Genomic DNA, 24,739 nt, shown 5'->3' on the forward strand with positions numbered 1-24,739 from the left:
TCCCCACGACAGGGGACACGCCTGGTTCAGACAAACTCCGGAGCCACCGGGAAGGCGGACGCCCCCGATGGTGAGTTTGGGCCACCTGTACTGGCTCGCTAAGATCCAAATGGGCCGGCTTCAAATGACCTGCAGACACAATCTCCTGCCGACCACCCATGTCCAAAACAAAAGTAGTAGGACCATGTGCAGTCATGAAAGGGACCATGATATGGGCGCTGCAAAGGTGAACTGTGGGCGTCGCAGCACAGAAAAACATACAAGCAGTCTTTGAGAGCCGGCGGCACATGGGAAGGAGCCACGCCATGGCGAGATGTCAGGACAGGAGACAAGGCGCTGACACTCTCCTGCAAACGGGCCATTACAGATGACAGCGGCTCCCGGGACATGATCATATTGAATGGTGGTGCTGGCTCGAAGGGTCGAATGGCCACCTATTGTCTCTTGTCTATTATCTATTGTCTATTGGGACGCACCAGCGGCTGGAATAAATTCCCCTGGAACAGTGAGTGGGAGGCCATAGACCAATTCGGCGGAGGATGTTGCCAAATCATCCATTGGGGCAGTCCGAATACCCAGCAAGACCCACTCATACATCCATTCGGGGCCCGTAAGGCGTGCCTTCAAAGCGGCCTTGAGATGGCGGTGGAACCGGTGCACCAACCCATTGGACTGGGGTTGATACGCTGTCGTATGGTGAAGCTGTGTCCCCAACAGGCGGGACATTGCGGACCACAGCTCAGACATGAAATGAGCACCCCGGTCCGTGGAAATGTCCAGCGGGACCCCAAAACGGGCAATCCAGTGGGTCACGAGGGCACGGGAACACGACACGGCAGAAGTGTCCACGAGCAGAATGGCCTCCGGCCACCGCGTAAAATGATCCACCACCGTCAGAAGATGCAAGACACCCCGGGATGTCCCCACGATGTCCACGTGAACATGGTCAAAGCGCCGGCGAGGCATTGCGAACTCCTGCACTGGCGCCCGGATGTGCCACTGCACCTACGATGTTTGGCACGGAATGCACACCCGGGCCCAATGACCGACATGCTTCCGCAAACCATGCCATGTGAAACGAGTAGCCACCATTGCAACCGTCGCTCGGATAGACGGGTGGGCTGAACTGACATTTGTTGGGGTTGATGACGAGACCATGCTCGCTGTGGTGCTGGCACAGCAAATGGAAGTGCGCGCAATGTTCTTGCCGAGAGCGACTAGGATATCGTCCATGTAAATGAAAAGGAAATCGAGTCCCCGACCCATGGTGTCCATCAGGAGTTGGAAGGCCTGCACTACGTTCTTAAGGCCAAAAGGCATACGCAGGAACTCAAACAACCTGTAGGGGGTGATTATAGCCATTTTTGGCACCTCCTCCAATCGCATAGGAATCTGGTGGTAGCTCCGGACTAAATCGACCTTCAAAAAAAAAGTAGCCCCAGCCAGATGGGCAGAGAAGTCCTGGATGTGGGGAATGGGTTAGTGATCCGCGATTGTGGCATAGTTCAGGCACCGGTAGTTGCCATAAAGCCTCCAGCCCCTGGAAAGCATGTGCAGCAGGGAAGCCCATGGGCTATCAGAGCGCCAGACAATTCACATAAGCTCCATGATGCGAAACTCCGCTTTGGTGATCTGGAGCTTGTCGGGAGGGAGCCTACGGGCGCGGGCATGGAGCAGTGGTCCAGAAGTAGGAATGTGGTGCAGCACACTATATATTTCGGGCTGGCCGAGTGGAACTGCAGAGTCAAAATTTCAGGAAGAAATTTATGTATAAATGTTGTCCTTTGCAGACAGTGGGTTGTGGATTGGCATGGCGGATGCAGTAAGGTGCAACGAGATCGTTCCCATGTGGACAAGGCATTGCCCCCTCAAGTCTACTAAAAGTGATTGCGCCCGCAGGAAATTGGCGCCTATCAACGGCTGGGAGACGTCGGGAACAGTGAACGGCTAGGTAAAGTGGCAAGAGCCAAAGATAAGCGGGATGGTGTGGACGGCTTAAGTTTCTATGGTGCTGCCATTCACGGCAGTTACGAGGGCCTTCGCTTTCCAGAATGAGTGTCCACCCCCGATGAGGGCAAAATGCTGACTTCCGCCCCTGTGTCCACCAGGAATCATCGTCCTGAGAAGTCTAGATTTTAAGCTTATAAAATGTGTTTGTTCATGAGAAAATGTCTCCCTTTTTTAAAAATTAAACCTGGGTATGTTTATTTTCACAATCAAAATATCTGCAGCAACTCTTCTCAATTATTTTAAGCAGTAGACCAGTTGGCCACTCTTTGCATTACAAGGTTTCAACTTTATGTGCAGATTTATATATAAACACCGCCAAATAGCTTTAATTTAATCGTTTGTTCCGATTATCTAATAGCCTGCAATAACAATCAATAGGATCAGATGGGGGATTAAATTTACCTCTGTTTCTCATGCAAGTAGTTGGCATTTCATGTAATGTATTATAGAGTTTTGTTTGTGTTTGAAATTGAAGTTCCGATCTAGATGTTAACATCAAATTTGGTTGCACTATACCATTTTTTAGCCAGTGCTTCTGTGATCACCACAGTGAAAAGAATCAATTGAAATTGCTTATATCTCCTGCAATTAACTTTGGAGAAAAAAAAACACTTCTGAAAGTATGGTGCCTTCACCATGTTATGGTTCAAATGAGTTGAGAGATAATTGCCCCTGTGACTCACTGCCTTTATGTCCCAATGATTGAACGCCTCATAAAAGATACTGAAAATCACAGATATAGGAAACAAAACTCTGAAGTGGTGGTTGGAAAGAGGGAGGCATTTAAAAAAATCTGATGTCCATCAGGGGAAGATTTGATACTTTGGAGCTTAATATGTTTACCATCAGTGATCATTGCATTAAATTTCTCATCTCTGATCTCTTCTGACAATAGACAATAGACAATACGTACAGGAGTAGGCCATTCGGCCCTTTGAGCCAGCATTGCCATTCACTGTGATCATGGCTGATCGTCCACAATCAGTACCCCATTCCTGATTTGACTCTGCTATCTTTAAGAGCTCTATCTAACTCTCTCTTGAAAGCATCCAGATAATTAGCCTCCACTGCCTTCTGAGGCAGAGATTCCACAGATTCACAACTCTCTGGGTGAAAAAGTACTATCCTCCTTTATATTTTTGGCTAGCTTACCTTCGTACCTCATCTTTTCTCCCCATATTGCCTTTTTATTTATCTTCTGTTTGTCTTTAAAAGTTTTCCAATCCTCTGGCTTCCTGCTCATCTTTGCTACGTTATACTTCTTTTATTTTAATTATATACTGTCCTTGACTTCCCTGGTCTGCCACTGTCGCCCCTTACTACCATTAGAATCTTTCTTCCTCTTTGGAATGAACTGATCCTGCACCTTCTGTATTATTCCCAGAAATACCTGCCATTGTTGTTCCACTTTCGTCCTTGATAGGGTCTCTTTCCAGTCAATTTTGGCCATCTCCTCCCTCATCCCTCCCCTTTGTTCAACTGTAATGCTGACACTTTCAATGTTCCCTTTTCCCTCTCAAATTGTAGATTAAAACTTATCATATTATGGTCACTACCTCCTAATGGCTCCTTTACCTCGAGTTCCCTTATCAACTCCGGTATCAAATCTGCGTGGGTTTTCTCTGGGTGCTCCGGTTTCCTCCCACATTCCAAAGATGTGCAGGTTTGCAAGTTAATTGGCTTCTGTAAATTGCCCCTAGTGTGTAAGATGTGAAACTGAGATAACATAGAACTAGTATGAACGGGTTTCCAGTTATGTTTCTGGACTCGATGGCTGAAGGGCGTGTTTCCAATGCACTACCTCTAAATTAAACTATTCTATACTAAACTAAACTAAACATTTTCCAGGGAAGACTGTGTGCATTTAACAATGGGCAGGGAGGAATGGAGTAGCCCTTATTCCTCAATAAGAAATGGATGGCTAATGAAGTTTCAGAATTGTTATGGTCCATTAAACTGTGTAGGAAGAAACTGCAGATGCTGGTTAACACTGAAGGTAGACATGAAATGCTGCTGTAACTCAGCGGGTCAGGCAGCATCTCTGGATAAATGGAATAGGGGACGTTTCGGGTCGAGACCCTGCTTCAGACTGAGAGTCAGGGGAGAGGGAAACTAGAGATATGAAATGGTGTAATTAACAAATGAATGAAAGGTATACAAACGGTTGAATCAAATCAAAGACTTTAATTGCCACTGTAAATCACCCCTACTCTGGGTTGATGATAGGAGAATCAGGGTGGAATGATACGATACAATATGATTGAACTTTATTTATTCCCGGAGGGAAATTGGACGACAGATAGCACAATGGGCTAAGAGTTCGGCTGGCGACCGGAGGGTAGCCGGTTCAAATCCCGCTTGGAGTGCATACTGTCGTTGTGTCCTTGGGCAAGACACTTCACCCACCTTTGCCTGTAATGGAATGTTACGGCGGCAGGCGCGGGCACACCGCGACGCCCTGTGTCTCCCTTTCAAGGGAGATGCTAAAAATGCATTTCGTTGTCTCTGTACTGTACACTGACAATGACAATAAATTGAATCATTTCATTTCATTTTTTTTTTTTGTTCTGCCAACAGTCGTAAAATACAACAAGATCCATGAATCATGAAATTAACATTAAATTAATGTGACAAGTGGAAAGTCCAGGATTTGGGATGTGTAGAGATTTGGTGGGGGGGGGGAGGGGAAAGGGGAGTCAGGACTGATGAGCATATGAGAGGTCACAGGAAAATTTGAGGGGGAATGGTTCTGATAGGATTGCTCAGGGTGTAGCATAGACTCAATGGGCTGAATGGCATCCTTCTGCACTGAAAGGATATATGAAAAATAATGATACCTCATCAGATATCCATATATCTGAGAATACACATGAGGAAAGATCAGTGACAAATAATATTAGCAGGAGCAAAATATTGCCTTCAACTGAGGATACAGGAAGCCATTCAGTCTGAGAGGTGCTAGCAGGTTCCCGGGGCAGAAATGGCAGAAACCTCCTTCCCCCTCACACTATATCCTTGCAGCATCCCTCTGTCCATCAACTCATCTTTGATTCTGCTAGCTATGTTTAAGATATATAATCTACCCTTGTTATCGCATTATGGCCCCATAGAAGAAGCGTCCACGTCGCAGGGCTGGAAACTGGAAGTATCCTGAGCTAATTCTGCTTCCACCATCATCTATTGCGACAAGTGATGGCTTCCACTGATTGCCGCCGGAAACTTGCGTCCTTTTCAGGTCGGACGATGACAGCGAGATGTCAACATTTGTAACAAGACGGACATGACAAGAAGAAGTTCTCATTATTATGGACCTTGGTATTTTGGTTATAGTGGATGGAGCATCCCCACAGTAATCAGACACCACAGCCACCACTTTGGGGTGGCACGGTGACGCAGTTGGAGAATAGCTGCCTTACTGAGCCAGGGACCCAGGTTCGATCCTGGATATGGGTGCTGCCAAAATGGAGCTTATACATTCTCCCTGTAACCGCGTGGGTTTTCTCCGGATGCTCCTGTTTCGTCCCACACTCCAAAGAGGTTTATAAGTTAATTGGCTTGATGTCCAAGTTTGAAAGTTAGTTGCCTTTAGTAATAAAAATGTAAATTGTCCCTAGTGTGTAGGATGGTGTTAGTGTACGGGGATTGCTGGTCAGCATGAACTTGGTGGGCTGCAGGGCCTGTTTCCGTGCTGTATCCCAAAACTAAAATAAACTAAACTGGACAAAGCACATGTGGTCGCAGGGAGAAAATGCAAACAGCACACAGACAGCACCGGAGGTCAGGATCAAATCTGCCTGGTGCTGTATCCTCCCACATCCTGGGATCCAGAGTCCTGGGTTAAATAAAATGAGGATTGCTGCAGGGTTTAAGATTAAGGAGCTAAGACAAGAAAAAGCGAGTTTAGGTAAGTCGCCTATACGCTAGTGCAAATTTCACAGTAGTTTGGTGCTAAAATAGGGTGTAGAATATAGAATAGTTTCTTTATTGTCATTGTAACATGGGCCATGTACAACGAAATTTAAAATGTCAGCCAGTCAGTGCAGCATTCAAACATTTCTAAAGCTAACGAAACATCCACGGTAAAATAATAAAGATAAGCAAATAAATAAAAATCACAGACAAAGCACGCATACACACCCAACCCTCCATCCTTCTGTCGATTTCACCGTTACCACAGTCCCTTAGTCTGTATCGCCCCTGCGTTCCTTGGCGGCCACATTTAGTACTTTTATAGCAGTGGGGTAAAAACTGTTTTTTAGTCTATTTGTCCTTGTCCTTGTGGATCTGTACCGTCTGCCTGACGGCAACAGTTCAAACAGGGAGTGTCCGGGGTGGGAGATGTCCTTTATTATATTCTGGGTTTTTTTATTGCAGCGGGAACTGTGTAGGTCCTCCAAGGTAAGGAGAGGGCAGCCGACAATCCTCTGGGCGTTGTCAATGGCCCTCTGGAGCGCTTTCCTCTGAGCCGCTGTGCAGCTGGTGTACCACACGCATACACAGTATGTTAGTATGCTCTCAATGGAGCACCGATAAAAGGACAGCAGCAGCCTCTGAGTGATGTTGTTCTTCCTGAGCACCCTCAGGAAGTGCAGTCTCTGCTGGACCTTTTTCAGCAGCGCAGTGGTGTTCACGCTCCACGTCAGGTCCTCCTCAATGTGGATTCCCAGGAAGCGGAAATCCGCCACCCTCTCTACACAGTCCCCTCTGATGGTCAGTGGTACAACCAGTTAGGGTTGTCCAGGGTTGCTTCAGAGCCTTATGGTTGATATGAAGTTGTTCTTGTTCTTGGTGGTAATTGCTCTTGGGATCCCTTTTCCCAATAGTGGAAAACCGCTGTAAATTACAGATATCTCTTGTAGCTATGGACAATGGAAGGATAATGGTGTTCATTATTGCCAATTGTCCACTATAACCGAGTAAGGGATTCGCTCCGGCCAACTAGCAGTCACTCGATAAAACAATAAGTTGTTTTCAAATACAAAGTTATTTTTACCCAATGAATCTGCTTACAAGAACATTATTGAAGGACCGGTGGGCTGTAAAGTTAAATCAGTTTAGGTTGGTTTAGTTTAGAGATACAGCACTGAATCAGGCCCTTCAGCCCACTGTGTCCATGCTGACACTAGCACTATCCTACACACTCATACTCATACTTACTTTATCAGCCAAGTATGTTTTGCAACGTACGAGGAATTACTCGAGTACTAGCGACAATTTACAATGTTACTGAAGCCAATTAACCTACAAACCCGTACGTGGGAGGAAGCCGGAGCACCCGGAGAAAACCCATGCGATCACAGAAAGAACATACAAACTCCATACTGACAGCACCGGATCAAACCCGTGTCTCTGGTACTGCTGCGCCACCATGACGCCCTAATTCCTAGGTTCCTTATTTTCTACTTGCTCCCCATCTTGGTTGGTTTCTAATCATAAATTGCTCACATTCTTTTCCAAAAGCTTAAACCTCCATACCAAATGTTTGAGTTTTCCACACTGCACATTACTGGCAGCAAAAAGATATATGAGAGGGTTTGCTAATAAACATAATGATTCATTGTCAAAGCAAGACTGCTGTATATGTTGCTCTTAATGCATCAGCAATAAATCACTCTCCATCCAGTGTAACACAAACAGAACCAAATAAATTGGATCTGCTCTTTAAGTCAGAAATTAGTTACTTGGTATTTTTAGGTAAATCGAATCTGGCTTCCACAATTGATGAAAGTTGGAAAACAACTAAGGAAATGCACAGAGCAGACCACATATCAAGGGGGAATTGCATAGTCTTTTGTAAAATAAACTCTTTAATTTAGTTTTGTTTAGAGATAAAGCACGGAAACAGGCCTTTCGGCCCACCAAGTCCGCGCCGACCAGCGATCCTCGCACACTAACACTATCCTACTCACACCAGGGACAAGTTACAATTTTATCAAGCCAATTAACCTTCAAACCTGTACATCTTTGCAGTGTGAGAGGAAACTGGAGATCCTGGAGAAAACCTGCATGGACACAGGGAGAACAGTCAAACCCTGTATGGAGAACACCCATGGTCTGGATCGAACCCAGGTCTCTGGCGCAGTAAGGCGGCAACTCCACCACTGTACCACTGTGCTGCTCAATCTTCAAATGGTTTGAAGATGCAAAGTATATTTTCTGGAGCTGCACGAATTGTGAAGTATCTTGTTGCTTCCAATATGTGTCTGAAAATGAAATATGACGATGTTGGAAATATTCAGCAGAACATATAGCAAGTATGGAAGGAGGAGTAACATTTCAGGATAGACAAAGTTTCAAATCTGAAAAATGTACAATGGGTCAGGCAGTATCTCCGGAGCAAGGGAACAGGTGACATTTAGGTTCCAAACCCTTCTTCAGGGTTTCAAGCTGAAATGTCACCTATTTCTTTTCTCCAGAGATGCTGCCTGACCTACTGAGTTACTCCAGCATTTTGTGTCTATCTTTGGTGCAAACCAGCATCACACTTCCTTCCTACACATGAACAAATAGCAGAGAGTTGTGAACGTAGCCTAGACCATTATGCAAACCAACTTCCCTTCCATTGACTCCATCCACATTTCACGCTGTCTCAGCATGGCCAGAAGGATAATCAAGGACTAGGAGGTACAGAAGTTTGAAAATGCACACCTCCCGATTCAGGGACAGTTTCTTTCCAGCTGTTAATCGGCAACTGGATCATTCCAATCACCAACTAGAGAGCAGTCCTCAGCCACTATCTACAATACCTCATTGGAGACCCTCAGACTATCTTTAATCGGACTTTATTAGAATTCATCTTGTACTAAACATTATTCCCTTTATCCTGTTTCTGTGGATAGTGTGATCATAATCATGTGCAGTCTTTCCACTGACTGGTTAACAGGCAACAAAAGCTTTTCACTTACTTTGGTACACGTCACAATAATCTAAACAAAACGTTCGTTTTTATTTCAGATTTGCAGTCTTATCTGAACCGTAATATCAGGCATATTTATTGAGTTGATCAGCCGAGAATATGTTAGGTAATTCATCAGAGCATTGAGTAGAGACAGGGAAGAAATGATATTTTGCATATTTTAGTGGTTTATATGCTGGAGTATCATAAATAATACAGCATTGGTAGCATCATTTATGATCCAGATATTTTATATAACCACTAAACTTGTTTGTACAAATTATTTTATAAAATTTGTTTCTGGTGGGAAAAGAAACTACTTCTCATTCTCAAGGTATGATGTGTTGATTAGAATGTTGTGTTAGATTCTGATTGTTTTCAAGGTCTGAGTAAAAGGGCCTGTTCCATTTTGCAATTTTTTTCGGCGACTGCGAATGTCAATGACTGATGCACTAAAAACCGTCAAGTTGTACAAAACTCCACTTCACCGTCACGTCAAGCTATGACACTCCGCGTCACCCACCTTCACAACACAAGAAGGTTGCATCGAAGTATAATAATCACATTGGAAATGAACTTACCTACAATAAATCTAAGGACCAATAACTTTTTAATGGATAAGTTGGAGCTTTATATACCCGCGTCACCGGTCGTCACCCACAGGACAGCGTACGTCAACGTGACAGGGCGCACAACATGATAAGACACCCAGATGTCGCCTGAAGACTTTGAGCATTCCAAAATCCAGGGGCGACAGGGAGACATCGCACGTCACAACATGCGTCACCCCGCGTCATGCCACGTCACGCTCCGACCACGCCGCGACAAACTCTTTTCAGCCTGTCGCCAAAAATGTCGCCCAAGTGGGACAGGCCGTTAACTATTACATCAGTGGAAGAATGGTCACAAGTAGTTGCACGGAAGAGGGGCTTCTCTGCTGGTGAGGTTCAAGAGCATTCACTGTTTTCCGAAGAGCCCAAGATGTTGGGCTGGATTGTGCTGTAGTGTTGGAGTGAGTCTTAACAGAGGTGTCCAATATTATCCAGGGCTTTGCTAGAGTAAACCAAATACCATTGACAGAAAGAATGACAAACCAGCTTCAGGTTTAATATATTTGGTAAAAGAACCAGGTGTAAGATGAGATAAAATCTTTACATGACAACCAAAAGCTTCAAATGAAAGATTTTGACCAAATAGATTCAGTGATAACTTTGAATCAATGGAACATTATTTTCACACATGATATGTCACATTGAAATGATTTATTTTGCATACTGTACACAAAGTATGTAAAGAGGCGCCCGCCACGTATAGGACACTGATAAAGTTACAAAGTATTCACCGTAGACCCAACGGTTCCACTCTGTCCTCCCCCCCCCCCCCCCCCCCCCCCCCCCCCCCCCCCCACCCCCACGCCATTGTTCTCTCGGCGCCCCCCACCCCGGGACCCTCCTTGTTCTCAAGGGATTTCATAAAAGGAATTAGAAACCAAAAAAAAGCAGATATATACTATCATCTGCCAATGTCTGGTCTGCAATACATAAGATGTATTTACCTGTTCTGATTTCTCCTTTTAGTTCCCTTAACATCCACCAAAATTAGCCTGAAAAAGGGTTCTGACCCGAAACGTCACACACCCATGTTCTCCAGAGAGGCTGCCTGACTTGCTGAGTTACTCCAGCACTTTATGTCTTTTTTTGGAAACTGTGCCTCTGCAGTTTCTATCCACAACCATTCATCTTGGATTTGAATATACTTAAGGACTGAGCCTCCACAACTTCTTAGATAAAGAATTCCAGCACTTCACTACCCTCGCAGTGAAGACATTTCTACTTATCTATTCTGAATGGCAATTTGTCATCTTGAAAATGTGAGCCCTGGCTCTAGGCACCCAGCCAGAGAAAGGTTTGCCTCCACACCTATCCGATCATCCCTGTGAGGAATTCAATGAGATTACCTTGTCCTAAATTTCAGAGAAAATGGTCCCAATCTCCTTCCTCTCTCCTCATTCAAAACACCCACCAGTGTAAAAATCGACATGGTGAAGCTTTGTTGCACAATTTCTGGCACGTGTATTTCCTTACTTTAGCAAAGAAACCAGTCTGGTACAGAATATTCCCAATGTGGTCTCACCAGGGCCCTATAATAGATTGTAGAGTGTATTGTGCTGCACAGTTTTATTCTCCCCAAATCAATATGTTGGAAAAAAAAAAAAAAAATGTCGGCGGCGCGGGCACATCGCGACGCCCCGTATCTCCAAAGAATTGGACAAATAGCGACAATTCCCCTACCTGTCTCAAGGCTGCTCACACGGAGCGGTCTTGTAAAAACACTATGACTGTATGCATGTAAATAGATTTATTTATTGAAATCTATGTCGCTCTTCCAGGGAGATGCTAACTGCATTTCATTGTCTCTGTACTGTACACTGACAATGACAATTAAAGTTGAATCTGAATCTGAAAAACATGTAATTGCCATCATACACATATACATACATCCAAGAGCTTGGATGGTCTTTAACTGGGTACATGGATAGTTCATGTTCATCTTCTAGGAGCAAAACTAGGACATTCAGCCCATCAAGTCTACTCCGCTATTTAATCATGGCTGATCTATCTTTCCCTCTCAACCCCATTCTCCTGCCTTCTCCCCATAACCCTAGTCACCCATACTAATCCTCATAACCCTTGACACCCACCTTAAAAATATCCATGGACTTAGCCTTCACAACCATCTGTGGCAATGAATTCGACAGATTCGCCACCCTCTGACTAAAGAAATTCTGCGCCATTTCCTTTCTAAAGATGCATCTTTATATTCTGAGGCTTTGGCCTCATCCTAAATTCTCTCACTATCCTCTCCACATACCCTCTATTTCAGTACATTTTCAGTAAGTTTTGCCTTTTCGGTAAATTCCAATGATTTTTTTTTAATTCAATTTCATCTTTCTAAACTCCAGCGAGTACAAGCCCAGTGTTGTCAAATGCTCATCATATGTTAACCCAATCATTCTGGGGAGGGGTGTGGGGGAGGGGGGTGTGGGGGGAGGGCGTGTGGGGGGGGGGTGTGGGGGAGGGGGTGTAGGGGAGGGGTGTCGGGGAGGGGTGTAGGGAGCGGTGTGTGGAAGAGGGGGGGTGTGGGAGAGGGTGGTGTGGGGGAGGGGGGGGGGAGGGGGTGTGGGGGGGGGGGTGTGGGGAGGGGGGGGTGTGTGGGGAGGGGGGGGTGTGGGGGGGGAAGGGGGGGGGGCAGGGGAGGTGGTTGCAACAGACGCACCTCGCATGCTGCTCGCCCTGCACCTTCAGCTTTCGGCCTCACAGAGCAGGTCCCGGTCCCACTCCGACTTCACTCAGAGGCTTCCAGTTCAACTTAACATGCTGCTCACAGTTAGCCCCGCCTCCGGGGCTTTATTCTCCACGGGTGCCGGTAGGGGCGTTACCTTCATGGTGACTGACAGGCGAGAAGACCAATTTGCTGATCTCACGATTTTTTTTTAAACCTTCATCTATCAGAACAAAACTTGGTGGTTTGGAGCGGAGGAGAAAGGTAAGTAAGGTGGAGAAAAAAAATCCTAGCGATATACGTTACCGTTTTTGAGCAAATTCGTAAAAATGCAAACTGGAAGTGGTCAAGATGAGAGTTTTAGTAATAGTATAGGTAGATAGATGGGCCAAACGTGGGCAGATGGGACTAGTGAGGATGAGGCATCTTGGTTAGCACGGGTAAGTTGGGCCGAAGGCTGTTTCTGTACTGTATGACTCTATGAGCTGATGTAATATTAAATAACTCACAGAAATAGACAGAATTGCTATTTATATTATTTAACAACAAACTTGCAAGCACTTAAACAAAAGACTTCATTACACCTTCTGATGAGAGAGAGAGTAGCTTAATATGCTGGAACAACCTAAAAAGAAAATCATTTTTACATGTTGAAGTGTACAATAATTCTCTTTGACAATATATGAAGACAAGCTTAGTATCACTCCTGTTCATTAAATGGCAATTCATTAAAGATTTGATGAACAAACAATGGAAAGGCACTTCATGGAAACAACCTGCTGCAGGAGAACTGACAGAAAGTGGAGAGTGATAATGAAAAGTTGGGTGAAGAGTACTTAATGGAATAAAGAACTAAGTGAGATTTCAGGGCTCTGAATAATTTAGTTGAAATAGAAAAGCTAATATGTAAGAAAGATAAATTCATTTCTTGGGCATTAAATATTTAGATGTTGTGCTCTGAGGAGATTTTGCTGACTATCATGAGCTCTTTTACACTGCATATAATTCTTCCTTTTACAATAACTTTCGATATCCTTTTAAATCAGGCTGTTAATTATCTAAGGTACATTGTCAAATTTCAGCATAAAGAAAACTGTGAGATTGTATCATGTACAGTACATCTACACCAAATCTAGCAAAACTGAGTAAGAAATATGTTTATATTTTTAGGATTAATATCCCCTTAACTTGGTATTCAACTTTAAATAGGATTTAATATTAGTTGGGGCCCCAGTTATTGGAAACTTAATTATAAAGCAACATTTAAAAAAATAATGTAAATTGCAATAGTCGACTGCGATAAAGTAAAAGGGAAACGTGTTATCTTCAGAACCTTTTTGAAATGCCCTTGCAAACACCCAAGTAATTTTTAATTTAAGTTAACAAGTCAGCTTCATAGTTAAAAATGATAACAATGTGCATATTAAGAAAAGTTGTATTCCAGAGACATTCCAATGCAAGCTTCCTTAGTGCTAAGCAATACCTTGGATTAGAGTCATAGAGTCCTACAGGGTGGAAACAGGCCCTTTGGCCCAACTTGCCCATGCTGACCAAGATGCCCCACCTAACTAGTTCCACCTGCCTGCATTGCTATAGTACTTGCTTCAACCACCTTCTCAGACAGCTCGTTCCACATACTCACCACCCTCGGTGTGAAAATGTTGCTCCTCAGGTTCCTAACAAATCTATGCCATTGGACTGACATAGGTGCTTTGGAAATGCTTTGATTGTGAGTTGCTGGTGTCAGCAATATTGATTTGTTTTGTCCACCAGTGTAAGGAACAATGAGAAGCAAAGGAAGGACACAAATTGCTGAAGTGACTCAGCAGGTCAGGCAGCATCTCTGGAGAATATGGATAGGTGATGTTTTGGGTCGGGACCCTTCGTCAGACTGCGTGTGGTGGTAGGGAAGATGGGGGGGGGGGGGGGGGGGTAGTGGGGGGGTACTGAGAGAGAGAAGAGGCAGGAGAAACCCTGGCAGGTGATAGGTGAACACAGGTGAGAGAGGTTATGATGGACAGATGGTTGGACTAAGGCGAGAGATAAAAATGAAAGGAGTGAACCAAATGGATATTATCAGGCAACTGAACGGTACTCTCATCAGCTAGAATGCGGTCCTTACTGCCCAGCTACCTCACTGGAGACATTTGAATTCTCTTGCTCAAACTTTATTAGACTTTATCTTGCACTAAATGTTGCACCCTTTATCATTTATCTGTACACTGTGGATGGCTTGATTGTAATCACGTATAGACTTTTCTTTGACTAGGTAGTATGCAGACAAAAGCTTTTCACTGTATCTTGGTACACAATAATAAACTAAACTAAACTGAATGGATTGAAGAGTTGCGAATTGTGAAGCCAGAAGGAATGTGGGTGGCAGAGGAGGGGGAGGGAGAAGGAGAAATAGGTGTGAGTCCAGCTGGGGGGAGAAAAGGAAGAAGCAGGGACAGAGCTGTTGCTGGAGACCAGTTCCTTAGCAACGTTAAGACAAGACTGACATCCCATATTTGAGAGTACCTGGTTCTTGGGGGATTGATATTAAAAATTCCCTTCATAAGTTTGGTGGTAGTTAGAGGTCACCTAAAATAGTAAGATTAAACGAGAACTTACCAGTTCGAAGTTTGATCGTTATTTTATGAGGAGTAACATTGAGGGATTACGTGAAGAACCCGCCAGGACGCATGCGTGTCATTCTTCAAAGCAGCGGTGTGAAATCACAGATAACAGTAATGACTGAACATAGTAAGATTAGAGAAGAGGATACCAGTTGAACTTTATGATCAAGGGTGGGAGCGGAGGGCACGTAATCCCTCAACGTTACTCCTCATAAAATAACGATCAAACTTCGAACTGGTAAGTTCTCGTGTAATCTTACTATTTTACTTCGGAGTCATGTGAGTGACTATGTGAAGATTGCAAAGCTCTGTGATTTCATGCCGTGGAAACGAGTCCATGCATCACATCTGCCTTAATTGACCAAGGGAGGAATTGTGTTAACATGTTTAAACATGAATCCGACATTGAACTCCATGATAAAGTTATTAACAACAAATTATAGCCCCTATTTCATGGGGTGAAATCATATTACAGAACTTAAAATTGATTCTGCAAAAGTTCCAGGTTTAACCACTGGTTTATGGTAGAATTGTTGGAACGTTTTTTCCCTTGACCATCCTGCTGTCTCCAGGATTTGGTCCATCGGTACGTCCAACTCCATAGCTGCCGATGTAGCTGCAGCCCTAGTGGAATGAGATTTGAATATGTTAGTATCCACTCCAGCTGTGTTAAAACCTGTTTCAACCATCTGGAAATAGTTTGAATTGACACTTTTTTGTGGGGTTGCTTGTGACTGATTAGTAGTGCCATCTCATAGCCTCTGATGTTTTTGGTGTTCTCCATATATAACAATAAATGTCTTATTATACAGAGACGATCATCTATAGGGTAAGCCCTAAATTCTATTTTGAGGACTGATGGGCCCGGTCTGTTCTGTTTGACTAATTCGTGAATATGAAAAGTTATATTTCTTGTTGAAGAAGTCATATTGTCCAGCCTTAACTTATGTATGACTGTACCCTTTGTGCTGTGACCAAAGCCATCAGCTTGACTGTTTTATGCATCAGTTTTTGCAGGGACAGAGCTGTTGCTGGAGACCAGTTCCTTAGCAACGTTAGGACAATAGTCACATCCCATATTTGAGAGTACCTGGTTCTTGGGGGATTGATATTAAAAATTCACCTCATAAGTTTGGTTACCAGGGGGTGAGTCCCAACAGAATGACGCTCTGATCCTCGCCATAGATATGCTGAAAGGGCACTTCTGGCGCAGTTAATGGCACTGTAACTGAGCCCCTCATCATAATGGAGGCCTGCCAGGAATTCCAGAACAGACGTTATGTTCATCGAGCTTTGTAAGTAATGTTGTTTCTGTGACAATATATCTCCCATTTCCTGATGTATACCAGATATTGTTTTTTGGTGGACTGCCTGTGAGCCGCTGAGATAATGTTCAATGTTCGGTCCGTCAGTCCCAGTTCCAGTAGAGGTTTCTTTAAACTCTACAAATTAATAAGTTTGTCGTATTATGACATGGATGGCTATCCCCAGTTACGGGATGAACCAACAAATCTGGTCGTTTCAGGATGGTGATACATGGTTCTAAGACCATGTCGAGTATCACAGGGAACCATGGTTGAGTAGGCCAATCGGGCACTACCAAAATACCAGACGCCAAGTCTTGTTGTATTTTGCATAATACCTGACTGATGAGGCAGAAAGGAGGGAATGCATAGAAAAACAATTTCCCCCAATGCAGCGAAAAAGCATCTATCGCTGATGCCCCAGGGTCTGGTTCCCAAGAAACATAGTTTGGTAACTGGAGATTGAGTCTAGATGCAAATAGATTGATATCTGGTGTTCCATATCGTGCTACAATATCAGCAAATACTTTTATATACAACATCCATTCGATGTTTTCATTGAATTTGCATGACCTGGTGTCTGCCACTGAATTTAGGTTATCTGGTAGGTAAGTAGCTGATATCCAAATATTTCTCTGGATACACCATTGCCAAATTGTATTAGCCGGATTGTCACATGATGTCGATTTGATTCCACCCATATGGTTAATATATGTCACCACAGTGGTATTGTCAATCTGTAGTCTAACATGCTGGTGATATATTCCAGAACAGTATGACTTTAGGCCATAGAATGCACCCAACATTTCCAGGTAGTTTATGCCAAGTGTCTGTAGTAATGATGCCTCCTGTGCATTCTACCTCCAGAGCTGGAGATGGAATTGGTAGCACCCCAACCAAGTGCACTGGCATCAGTTTGTAGCACCACTAAGGGGTTGCTGATAATGATAGTGCTGGAACAATGCCGAATGTTATCCCTCCACCATTTTAATTCCATAATTGCTTTGATTGGTAGCTTCATTGGTCTGTCGAAATGACCAGCATTAATTTTGAGTGCTTGTATTTTTGCCCTTTGTAAATTTTGATAATACAAAGGTCCAAATTGTGTGGCTGGAAAAGCAGCCACTCTTTTGCCAATCACCCTTGCTACCAATCTGATAGATGGTTCACTGATGTCAATGAGGTTGTTGCAGGCCTCAGTTAAGACTGTAGCCTTGTCCTTTGGTAAAGTCACCGACATGTGAACTGAGTCAATAGTGAACCCCAAATAATCCATTATGGTGGAAGGCGTTAGTTTAGATTTAAGTGGATGGATAATAAACCCCAGTTCCTCAAACAATTGTTTGGTGCCTGATACAGCTAGTTTGACTAATTCCAAAGTTTAGCCCACAATCAATATGTCATCTAGATAGGCCATGATCATATGTTTTTGTTTTCTGAAGAAACGTTAGGGCAGGTTTCAAAATTTTTGTAAACAGCCTGGGGCTGATGTTAATCCATTTGGTAGAGCTCTATACTGCCAGAGCTGCCCCATCCAGTTGCATTTTAAATAACGTCTGTGATCAGTCCGTATAGGGATTGAATAGTAAGCATATTTTAGGTTGATGCTGGCCATGAAGTAGCCTGTGGAAATCAATTGTTTGACAGTAACAAAGGTTTCCATTTTGAAATGAATATACTGCACAAATGTATTCAATTTGGTCAAATCTATGATGATGCGACAACCACCATCTTTTTTGTTTTTGGTAAAGATATTAGATACAAATTCCAGAGAATCGTGTTGGGCATTTTCAATAACCCCCTTAGCGTGGAGTCTCACCAGTTCAGCATGTGCTTCCAATTTTTCTTTTCGTGAAAGTACGAACGTTCGGTTCGGTACAAGCTGAACTGGGGCTATTTCTGTGTACAAATTTAATGGTATATCCCTGGATACTGTTTAGGATATAAGTGTCTGTTGTTAATACACTCCATGCCTCCCAAAAGAAGTGTAATCCCCCACCGATATGTGTATTATCCACACTTCCTATAATTTGTAAGGGACCAGAACCACCTACCTCCATGTTTACCAGTGGAAAGTTTACTTCTTCCTGTGTAGTCTTCGAGGAGGTTGAGGCGCCGGTGTCTGGGTTTGGGTTTGGGGTTTGCGCATTTCCCACGAAGGCCGGTCTAGGCCATGGCCTAAAAAAGACCGCTGTCCTGTATGTCTGGCCTTTGAGCTTTCACCAGCTTCTGATTGTCTTGCTCTGCTGGTGGGTGTGTAAGGGTGCTGTCTTTGAGTGTAGGAGGTCCTTCCTGGTATCGCTTTTATGAGCCTCAGGGTTTTTGCCTCCTCATCGAGCTCCTTCTTTCTCCTTCCTGCACCCACTGCACACTTGTTGTTTGTTCAGCAAACCCCTCTTCAGGGTCAGCCCAGAATTGACCCCCAGTAGTTCAAAGTTCAAAGTAAACTTTATTGTCAATTCAATTATGCAACAGTAGTTACACAGAGGATCGAAATAACGTTTCCCCATACTCCAAATGTGCAAGTAATATTAAAAACACAGACAGACAACATACCAATAAAAATAGACAATAGACAATAGACACAATATTAAAATATTCACAGTATGCCAAAATGTAGCAAATACTTTGAGGTATTTTAAAAAGGGTGCAACAATGAAAGGTGCAATATAGAAAAAGTGCAAATTTCGTACTGGAGACATTGAGCCAAAGTTATTTTCACAGTTTGTTTGTCTTTGTTTGGGTACTGTTCATGGAATTTTCTTAAGTGTGTTGAGTAGTCTGATGGCCTGAGGAAAAAAGCTGTTTTTGAATCTGGTGGTTTTGCTCCGCATGCTGCGGTAGCGCTTACCGGAAGGTAGGAGGGTGAACAGTTTGTGTGCTGGGTGGGTGGTGTCTTTGATGATATTGCTTGCTCTCTTGCGACAGCGAGATGGGTATAGGTCCTGGATTGCTGGTTGGGGTGATCTGGTGATCTTCTCCGCTGTCCTCACCACTCTCTGTAGGGCCTTCTGGTCAGCAGCAGAGCAACTGCCATACCAGACTGAGAGACTGCTGGTAAGAATGCTCTCAATGGCACCCCTGTAAAAAGTCGTGAGGGCAGAAGGGGGGAGGTCAGCTCTCCTCATCCGTCGAAGGAAGTGGAGGCGTTGCTGTGCCTTCTTGACTAGGGAGATGGTGTTGGTGGACCATGTCTGATCATCTGTGATGTGCACTCCCAGGAACTTGGTGCTTTTCACAGACTCCACTGCACTGCCATTGATGGTAAGTGGGGTGTGTGTTGTCTGTTTCTTCCTGAAGTCCACAGTTATTTCTTTTGTTTTGTTGACAATGAGTTGAAGGTTGTTGATATCACACCAGTTGATGAGTTGTTGAACCTTCTCTCTGTAGGCTGAGTCGTCATCATGGCTGATGAGACCCACCACTGTAGTGTCATCTGCGAACTTGATGATGTGGTTCGAATTGTGTTTGGCACTGCAGTCATGAGTCATCAGCGTGAACAACAGAGGGCTCAGCACACATCCCTGTGGGACCCCGGTGTTCGTGATGGTGGTCTCTGATGAGTTTTTGCCAACTCTTACTGTCTGTGGTCTGTCAGTGAGGAAGCCCAGTACTCCCCTCTGTCGAGGGAGGCTGCACTGTGCAGCCCTATGTAAGGTGCCGCTGTGGGTGTTTTGTATAACCCATGGTGACTAGACTCCATCTCCCGGAGTCTGTCACGTTGGAGCATCTGCTCCATAAGCCGCTCCATTTGGCCCCAGCAACGCTGGTCCCCGCGTCATTTCTTGCAGTCCGACTTGTCAGAGTCAACGGCTCTATTCCAACGGCCAAGGTGTTGATCTGGCCGGCGCGGGTGCCAAGTTGGGCACAGCTGATCCCACTCACGGTGATCTGGTGCCGTCAGCCGCTGCGAGCTGCCCGCAACTCCACGGTTCTTTCCAGCCAGTGCAGCCCTTGTGGACTCTTGTCCATAGTTTCCCCTGTGAAAAACAGCACGGGAAACAAAAAACGACCGCAGAGTAAATCCCTTACCTGTCAGTCTCGGTTTTAAACTTGCCGCTGCGGGGGAACGCTCCCTCCGCTTGCCGTTTTGACTTGTCAGAGTCAACGGCTCTGTTTTGTGTAGTCTTCCCGCCCGGCCGTGGTGTTGATCTGGCCGGTGCGGGTGCCAAGTCGGGCACAGCTGATCCCACTCACGGTGATGCTGGTGCCTTTAGCTGCTGCTGGCTGCCCGCAACTCCGCGGTCCTCCCCAGCCAGCTTTAGACGCAGCCCTTGTGGACTCTATTTTTGTCCAGTTTCCCCTGTAAAAAACAGCGCGGGAAACAAAAAACGACTGCAGAGTAATTCACTTACCTGCGGTCTAGGTTTCAAAATTACTGCTGCGGGGGAACGCTCCATCCCACCTGTCGTTTCGCAATGCGTGAAGCGATATGACACGCATGTGTCCTGGCGGGTTCTTCACGTAGTCACTCACGTGACTCCAAAGTAAAATTAGAGGTTTCAATGTTCATACCATTGGATTGTAAGCTACCTTTAGAAGCAAAGGAAAGCGTGTACATACAAAGTGAAAAATTTAGAAAATTAAAAAACGAGCTCAAATTTTCTGCAAAATACTTTGCTGAATAACCAACCAATTATGCACTTTTGAGATCCCCAGCAGAAGGCAGCTCTGACGTGATCAGTGAGGGTCTCCTGATCTTAAATCCCACTAAAATGCTTTAAGAACATTTAACCCATATCCATCGCTGAGACATTTATCAAAGCAAAGACATTCCAAAGCGATTTCTGGGTGCCTTTAATTTTTAATTCTTAGTAAATTATTAAAATTATTAAATAACTTTAAAGACACAGCACTAGAATATCCAATTAGGTACATTTACATAAATGATGTAAATGACCTGATATGCCTCACTCATTCACCCATTGAGCAGTCCATTCCCATTGAGGTGAGTATAGTCACTGAATATTTAGAAGGTCCTAACGTGGGGAGATTTCCTCAGTCTAACAGTTAATAAATAATGAAAGTACAGCCTGCGCCAGTGAACTCATGAAGGGGCTTGTGAAAGGTAACTGGTCTAGCCAACAGTGAGGAGATGTGCGGTGTTTTGGGACTTAGATGCATCTTTTTGGGAAATTATGGATTAACCTTTGCATTGGTTAAAAGCTGGGGTCATACAGCATGGAAACAGGCCCATCGACCCAACTTGCCAATCGAGATGCCCCATCTACAGGATGTGTAGGAAGGAATTGCAGATGCGGGTCCAGACACAAAATGCTGCAGTAACACAACGGATCAGACATCATCTCTGGAAAAAATAAGGTGATGTTTCGGGTCAGACCCTTCTTCGTTTTGGAACTGGAAGTGGAAGAAGGGTATTTGGAAATGGAAAAAGGGTTCCAACCCGAAACATCACCTATTCCTTTTCTCCAGAGATGCTAGCTGATCCGCTGAGTTCCTCCAGCATTTTGTGCCCCATCTACAGAATCTGAAGAAAGGTCCTGACCTGAAACATCACCTATCCATTTTCACCAGAGATGCTGCCTGACCTCCTGAGTTTCCAGCATTTTGTGTCTATGCCCTATCCACCCTAGTTCAATCTGCCAACATTCGGCCTATATCCCTTTACAACTTTCCTGTCCATGTTCCTGTACAAATGTATTTTAAATATTCTTATTGTACCAGCCTCAACTACCTCCTATGGCAGCTTATTCCACATACACACTGTGAGAAAACGTTGCCCCTCTGTTCCTATTAAATGTCCCCCCTCTTACCTTAAACCTAGGTCCTCTTGATTTGCATACTCTGGTTGAAAGACTCTTAGAATTCTAGAATGCTATATACTCTAGAAGGGGATCTATCTATTCCCCTCATGATCTTATACACTCTGATAAGATCACCCCTCATCCTCCTGCGCTCTATGGAATAAAGTCCTAGCCTGCCCAACCACTCCTTATAACTGAGGCCCTCAAGTTCTGGCAACATTCTCGTAAATCTTCCCTGCACTCTTTCCTGTCGCTGGGTGACCAAAATGGAACCCAATACCCCAAATGTGGTCTCACCAATGTCTTGTACAAGTTTAACATAACATCCCAACTTCTATACTCAATATCCTGACCGATGAACGCCAATGTGCCAAAAACGTTTTTCACCACACTATCTACCTGTGTCGCCACTTTCAATAAACTATATCACTGCACTCCTAGATCACTCTGCTCTACAACACTCCCCGGAGCCCTGCCATTCACTGTGAAGGTCCTGCTCTGGTTTAACTTCCTAAAATGCAACACCTGGTCTATGTGCACTCCATGCCCTGTCTTACAACTGCTTAACCTGATGAAGCAGTGTATCATGTACTAGCCGCCTGGTCAGGACAGTCCCATGAAGCTAACACCCATTGCTTTACCTACAGTTATCTCAATGTACTGAGGATAATTGATTGCAAGAAAGATCAAAGAAAAATGTGGGTAGATGTGAAGAAAATGCTTATGAAAATGGTGAGAAGGTTTCCTTGCTTAAAATTAAGATACTAAAACTGTGCACTCTTCTTTACATCAAGTATTTGGAAAATAGCAAGGGTGTTCATCCCTTTCATCTTAATGTGAGAAAAGCTCCATGAAAAATCATTTCCACATTAGATTTATCACATTCTATTTAGCAACTACTGTCTAACTCAGCAGTTTATAATCCTCCCCTCCCAACCTGAATACACAAAAAGAATTAAACTCTCACTATATTAAATCATTACTGACCATATCTTAAATTATTTAAATAACTTTTTAATACACTTGTAAGGCCCTAACTAAAGTGCAATTTTGCAAAATCTTTGAACTGCAATATTATGCGTCTACTATAATAGTTTTGTTCAGGCCATCAGTGTTGAGTGCTGCCTCACTTACTCCCACACAATGAAACTATCCCTCACACTGAGTTTCCAACCTTAACAATGACTCTCACAAACATAAACACACTCACTCCCTCACACACTCACTCTCACACACATTCTCCCTCACACACTGACATCCTCTCTTTCTCGCACACCAATACCCTCGCTCACAAACTGACACTCTCCCGCTCACACTGACTAACTCTCTCCCACACACACTAACACACTCCCTCGCACACTGGCACACCCACCCACACGCACTTTTCTCACACCTCACACATCTCTCACAAAGTTTTTCACTGTACCTCAGTACACGTGACAATAAACTAAACTGAAACACTGACACACTCTCCCTCTCACACTACACGCCCTCTCACTGACATCTTTCTTACACACCTCTCCCTGTCTTATCTCTCAAACACTGACTCTCTCCCTCACATGCACTCTCTCACACACATATACACTCATACACTTCTTCTCTCTCTCATAGCTTTGTTAAAATGACCTGTTTTCAGTTCTGCCAAATAACCGTGAGCAAAACTACATCAGCCTTTGATTTCTATAGCCTGCAACTATTTTCATAATAACAATACATTCAAAGTCATGACTTAATAAAATCACATAATTTGTTGCTGGAGCCATGCACCTATAATCATTTTCTGATGGAAATTATTACCAAATGCAGAAACATTTAAATATATGATGCAGGTCCACCACCAATTTTCTGGCAACTGGCAGTCCCCCTCTTTAATCCCCCCGTAAATGTGGCTAGAACTAGTGTACAGGTGATCATTGGTCGGCACGGACTCGGTGGACTGAATCTCTAAACTAAACTAGACTATTACTGCTGGTGTAGAGCTGCAGATGCTGGTTTATACCGAAGATAGACACAAAGCACTGGAGTAACTTCACGGGTCAGGCAACATCTCTGGAGAAAAAGGATGGGTGACGTCATGGAAGAAGGGTCTCGACCCAAAAAGTCACCCATCCTTTTTCTCCAGAGATGCTGCCGGACCCGCTGAATTACTACAGCATTTGGTGTCTCTCTATTACTGCTGGGACATTTTTATTGGAAACTAGACTAAGTGAGACCTGTTGGATCCCTGTCACATTGAAGGCCTGGTCCCCCAACACGACCCATTCTGTAACGCAATATTCCACCACTTAACTGTTCCCCCAACGCAATATTCCACCACTCACCCATAGCCCCGAACTGCGCAGGCACGGCTTATTTCCCCTTATCCCCAGCACTTCCTCCCCTCCTCTTCATCCTCCCTCTTCTTTCCCCTCTACTCCTCCCCTCCGCAATCCCTCACTCACCTCTCCCTCCCTCTTCTTTCCCCTACCCTCAGTCACTCGCTCCCTCCCTCCATAACTCCTCTTCCCCCCAATGCCCTCCTATCCCTCTATCCCCCCCACTATCCCTCCTCACCTCCCCCACTGCCATCGTCTCCCTCCATTCCCCACTCACTACCTCCCCAACTCCTCTCCCTCTATTCCCCCTCCCCCACACTCCCTCCACACCTCTCACACTTTCCCCCTCTCCATCCCTACCCCCTCCTCTTCTTCAATCCCCCCACTCTCCCTCCTCTCCTCCCCAGGATCCCGAGGTTGCCGCTTTCTTTCCCCCGGAGCAGCGGCGGCTCTGGCTGTGGTCCGCGGCGGCTCTTGGCCGCTTCTGACTGACTGGCTGTGTGGCTGAGGCCATGCAGCATTGGGCAACACTGGGCGAGGCAGCCACTGC

Source organism: Leucoraja erinacea, chromosome 9 (genome assembly GCF_028641065.1).
Source record: "Leucoraja erinacea ecotype New England chromosome 9, Leri_hhj_1, whole genome shotgun sequence".
Lineage (NCBI taxonomy): Eukaryota > Metazoa > Chordata > Chondrichthyes > Rajiformes > Rajidae > Leucoraja > Leucoraja erinaceus.